Here is a 5,808-nt window from a genome sequence, read left to right on the forward strand (position 1 = left end):
AAAAATAAAATGGCAGACTTTTCTTGACCCTAATTTATTCTGTAGCTACATCCTATTTCTCTTTTCCCCTTAAAGCAAAACTCCTTGGAAGAGTTGCCTCTAACTCCTTTCTCCTGTTATCTATAAGCCCATTCCACACAGGCATTCATCTCCATCCATTCATTGAAACTACGTTTATGGAGATCATCACTGACTTTGACTTCTTTGGAGCTTCCATACTCATTTCTCATTTCTTTCTTTCTTTCCTTTTTTTTTGATGGTGGTACTGGGGTTAGAACTCAGGGACTGAAGCCATGCCCCCAGCCCATTTTGCTTTAGTTATTTTTTCATTAGGGTCTTGCATTTTTTGCCTGGGCCAACCTGGACCTCAATCTTCCTACTTTCACTCACCAAATAGCTGGGATTACAGATGTGTATCACTATACCTGGCTTATTGGTTGATATGGGGCAGGGGTGTGTCTTTTTTTTTTGTTTTTTTTTGTCTGCGCTGGCCTCTAACCTTGATCTTCCTGCTCTCCACCTCTCAAGTAATTGGGATGTGAACCATCTCAAGGTACTCATTTCTCATTTCTAATTGAAGCTGAAGTTTTGAACCCAATGCCGAAAACTCCTGGGATTCTACATGCCAGTCCAGTCACTTGCCCCTGTATGCCAAATAAAGAGGCATAGAGAAGGCAGAGATTTATCACATGGCTCAGGACATGTCATGGAAAGAGGCAAAGTAAGCATTCAACCCATCTTCAGTCACCTTCAGAGTACAGACTGAGCTGTAGGCTTAAATAGACAAAGAACTGGGGGCAGGGGACAAAGGGTATGCACAGTTAAATAGACCCAGTCACAGTTGTGTTCTGGTTGAACATTATCTCAGTCTGAGGGTTCTGAGAAGGGATCCAGACAAGTTGTTATGAATATCATTACTTGAGGGGAGCAATCTGGTTCCCGTGAGATGATTACTCCTGCTCCAGAGTGCAGCCTCATCATTACAGGTAATTATTCTTATTTGGAGTGGTGGTCTGTCCTGTAAGGTTCCACTGTTCCTTGTGGGAAGTTTCAGTCCCTTGTCAAAAAGATGTTATTGATCATTCCTCTCCTTCCTTAATTCCAAGGTGGCTGCAGGAGAGAATGGTTCAGAGTAAAGAACATAGGTATAAAATGGAGACAGAGATGTCATGCTTTTCTCCTGCTTTTAGTTATCTTGTGGGCCATGCTTTTCAGCAATAGCATTTTGAGTACCTCTTAAATAACGATTACCACTTCCCTTCCCCTCAGTACCTCTTCAGTCTTATCTCTGACTCCCATCCCTCCTCTCCACTCCAGTCACACTGTCCTTACTGTTCCTCAAGTCTTCTAAGCACACAGTTTTTCCTTTACTTGGGATGCTTTTTCCTTGTATGTTTGCATGCCTAGCTCACAGACCCTTTTTTATTTATTATTTCTTTATTTTGGAGGCACCAAATTTCTTTATTTGAAGGAATGGTACAAAATGAAAGACCTTAAGTAGACATTTTGTCACAACTTATAGAAAAGGTAAAGGTGACCTAGCATGGACTGCCTGGTGACCAGGGAAGTCACTCCATGTTTTCAGGGAAGTAGACCTAGGCATGGCTCCATTATCACTGCCTCCCAGGACTCCCATCTTGGGCAAGTTGGTTTTGTGGCCATCCAAGTTTCTGATAGATTTCACCTATTCAGGGAATGAGTTCCAATGAAGTCACACAGTGGGGTCCTTTTTATTGTGACCACTTTGTGCAACTCCACTCATGACTGATACACACTTTTTTCCAAGTGTAATGCACCCTTCATTGTGTTCAGCTCCCAGTTGTCTATCTGGTTTCCTGACATCCTACAGGAAGATTCAGCTACTTGGTTGGTTCTGCAGCTTCATGTTCCTCCACTTGAGATTGGTGAATAGAATATTTGGCAAAGTTCTTCAAAGTTCCGCTGTGGTCAGAAACACAAATAGGAGTAAGTAGGCCACATAAATCCCAGGTTGATCTGGTGGTTGATGGCAGCCTCCCTGTCTTTCTGGTCCCTGTCCTGATGGTAGTTCTAGTGTGCCTGCGAGGGGGGTGCAGTTGCCATGATGGCGGCTGAGAAGAGTCCAGTAGCTGGTGGCTACTTGGCACTAGAGTGGCAAGCAGAGGCCTTGGGCACTGCAAGGAAGTGGCAAAGGGCTGCTGGCTTTGATTTGCCTGCTGTGGGTAGGGGTCAAGCCACAGGGTTCTGTTTAACATGGTTGAAATGGAACCACAGCAACTCCTTTCAAGTGAGGCCTCCTTTGACCACCCTATTTAAAACATCAGCATTCCCCCACCCCCACATACACCTTGCTGTCACTTCTTGTTCCTTTTGGTATTAGCTGCTACTACTGTGTAACAAATTACCTTCAAACTTAGTAGCTTAAAGCAATAGGCATTTTTCATGTTTTATAGTTCTTGTCAGTTAGGGGTTGCTTCAGCTGGGTGGTTCTGACTCAGCTCTGCTGTTAGGTCAGAGTTACATGTCAGTTGGGTATGAAGGCTTCTCTGAGGCTGGAGAATCCACTGCCAAAACAACAATTCACATGGCTATTGGCAAGAGGACACAGCCTCTTCCCAAGTGGACCTCTCCCAGGGATGCTCCACTATCATTGTGACATGGAAGCTGGCTCCACCCACAACAAGCAATCCAAGAAAGTCAGGCAAAAGCAGCAATGTCTTTTACAATCTAGCCTTGGAAGTCACACACCATCACTTCTGCAGTATCCTTTTGTTCTCACAGGCCAGTTCTCAGCAGCATGGGAGGAAACACAGGTGTGTTTCTAGGACATTTTTCCTTAGCACTTATAACCTTCTAACATACCATATAATTTCCTTACTTAATATTTATGCTTAGGGCAAGGCACAGTGGCTCATTCATGTATGTAATCCCAGCTACCTGGGAGGTGAAGATAGGAGGATTGAAGTTTGAGGTCAGCCCAAGCAAAAAAATGTAAGCAACACCCAACCTAAAAAACAGCTGGGTGGTGATGGAGCTCATCTGTAATCCAAGCTAGTGGGAGGCATAGGTAGGAGGATGCAAGTTTGAGGCCATCTGCGTAAAAAGTGCAAGACCTTTTCTGAAAAATAACTAAAGAAAAAAGCTGAGGTATGGCTCAAGCTGAGGTATGGCTTCATGGCCTGCCTTGCAAGCATGAGGGCCCAAGTTCAAACTCCAGTATCACCAAATATATAGTTTCCCAAAGCCAAGGTGTAAACTCCTTGAGGGCAGTGATTTTGGTCTGTTTTGTTGAGATTCTGTCTTAGTGTCTAGCACACACCAAGTACTCCAATATCAGTTGAATAATGGAATAAAACTATGCCAAATCCTGTCTGCCTACCCTGATTATTATTCTAGAGCTGCTTCCCTTTCTTAAATTACAAGGAGCTGCAGTTCCAGCCAGTTCTTTTTACTTCTCTAAGCATTCAGTTATCTGTCTTTGCTTTCTTATTTAGTCCCTTTGCTGGAGTGAATAACTTCCTGATTAAGGTCTGATCTAAAAACAAATTCTTCCTCTTGTAACCATCACCATCACCCCCCACACAGTGAGAATTTTTTTTTTGACTATTTTATGCTCAGTATGTGCAAAAGTAATAGGGTCCCACCCAGAATGTCTTCCTACTCAATGAAACCCTCCTGCTAAGGAGGGAATGATGGTATGTGGAGTCAAAGGAAAAGCTCTGGGGTAGAAGGCTGTAAGGGAACCAAGGATAAACAACGAATCCATTCTGAGAGGAATGTGTAACGTCGGCATGGCCATCCTGCTGCCACCAGAATTCAGAATTACTGAGATCTCAGCCAAGGGATGTGGCAAAAGAGTTGGTAACAGCTGTGAAGGATAGACTGACATGATGAGGGCCAGGCTTCTCCTCTTCCTTCACCTGTGCTCCTGGGCCCACCCACCCTTTTCCTCACAGGCTCTCTTTTCAACCATTTCACCACTGACTCCTTCCTTCTTCTCCTCAACCCACAGTTGTTATGTTACGTTCTCCACTACAGAAAAAATAAAAAACCAACAACAAAAAAACACTCTTCTCTCTCTTAGGACCACCCTTCTCCAGGGTCTTGACTATCACTGTCTCTCTCTCTCACACACACACACACACACACATTTGTGTGTGGTTCTGTCTTCAACTACCAGCTATAGTTCCATTTGTCTTTCCTTACCAAACTTATTAAATGAGCCATCTGTATGCCTCTCTTTCCTTCCAATTTGATCATTTATTAACTCATTCAACAATCAATTTATTGAGGTTTTACTAGTTAGAGAGCTGCCAGTAGGTAAGGATCTGAAGGTCAAGTAAGAAACTGGAAGTCATAAAAACAGTAAAATCAGGTAGGAGAAGCGTAGAAGTGAAAAGAGGGAACAGAACTAAAAATAATAACAGCATTTTCTAAGCGGCCAACAGAGAGGGCTAGCAAAAAGAAATACGTATGGAACAAGAACGATCCCAAGAATCTAAGACTTGAAATGAATCAATGCCTTCTTTATCTATTTTGTCAGTTCATAAATGGTAAAATGAGTTTGCAGGAAACTAGGGTTACTTGTACTGAAACCATAAGTACACATGAGGTGATGCCCTTGTGATATTTGGCTTCTGGCTGTAGACTCCCTCCTCTGGCCCAGACCACCCAATCATCATTAGGCACCCAGGGAAGGGACAATGATTTGGTGGCACCTACATGAAATGACTTGGGAAGGTCTTTCTGTCCAGCACCACTCCTGCTTCCATCACACACTTCTTCAAAGGGACATCCATTTCTGGTCCATCTGTTCTCTTAAGAGAACAGGCTTCTCTTTCTAACCAGCTATAAAACCTGGGACCAGTCCATTTCCTCTCCAGGACTCAAGTCCTTCCTTTTAAAATGAATAATTTGACCTCGAGAGCCTTAGAAGTCCTGTCTTTTTCTAACCTTCCATTAATCAGACTGTAAACAATTGCAGCTGGAGGTGTGGCTTAAGTGATAGATTGTCTGCCTACCAAGAAGGAGATCCTGAGTTTAAACCCCAGTACTGCCAAGAAAAAGAAAAGAAAAAATTGTTGAATTACTGGAATAAATTTGGGGTTTTGTTCCCATTTGATTAGTAAATCCCACCAAGAAAGGTATCATCATATAAGATACTAATATTCATATAAATTCATGTTTCTTATTGCTGGGTGTAGTACCTTGTCAATTAGGAGGCCCTGTAGGATTTCAAGAGTAGAGAAGGAAAAAGAGAAAAATACTTCAGTAGAGTCCACTGCTCATAAGAAGAAGTCTGTTGGGGAAGTAGAGACTGGGGTGGAAATGGTAGGATGAAATCCATGACAAATGGGGAAGAGCTTCTAGAAACCTGGAAATCTTTAGGAGCAGAGAGAAAAGAAGACTTTTGGTTAGTTTAACAAACATTTTTTGAGAACACATCATGTGGTAAGCACTGAGCTAAACAGAGTGGATACCAATGGTAAAACTTAATTTCCTGACGTTTTGGAATCCATCATCAGGGTATTTCGATAGAGGATGTTAATTGTGCTTCCTGGTGGTTAAGAGCATGGACTCTGAGCCAGACTGACTGGAGCCAGATCCTGGTTCTGCCACTTACTAGTTGTATGACAGTGGGTAACTTTATAAACCTCCCTGTGTTTCATTCTCCATCTATAAAATGGGAAATACTATTATATCTGCTCACAGGGTTGTTGTGAGTGGTATGTGCATTTGCTTAAATCCTTTTCTGGAATACAGCAAACATTATTGTAGGTTTCCTTAGTGTCCCCCTTCTTTCTCTGTCCTGATGGAGAAATAGAGTGC

This window comes from Castor canadensis, chromosome 12 (assembly GCF_047511655.1).
Source record: "Castor canadensis chromosome 12, mCasCan1.hap1v2, whole genome shotgun sequence".
NCBI classification, from domain to species: Eukaryota; Metazoa; Chordata; class Mammalia; order Rodentia; family Castoridae; genus Castor; species Castor canadensis.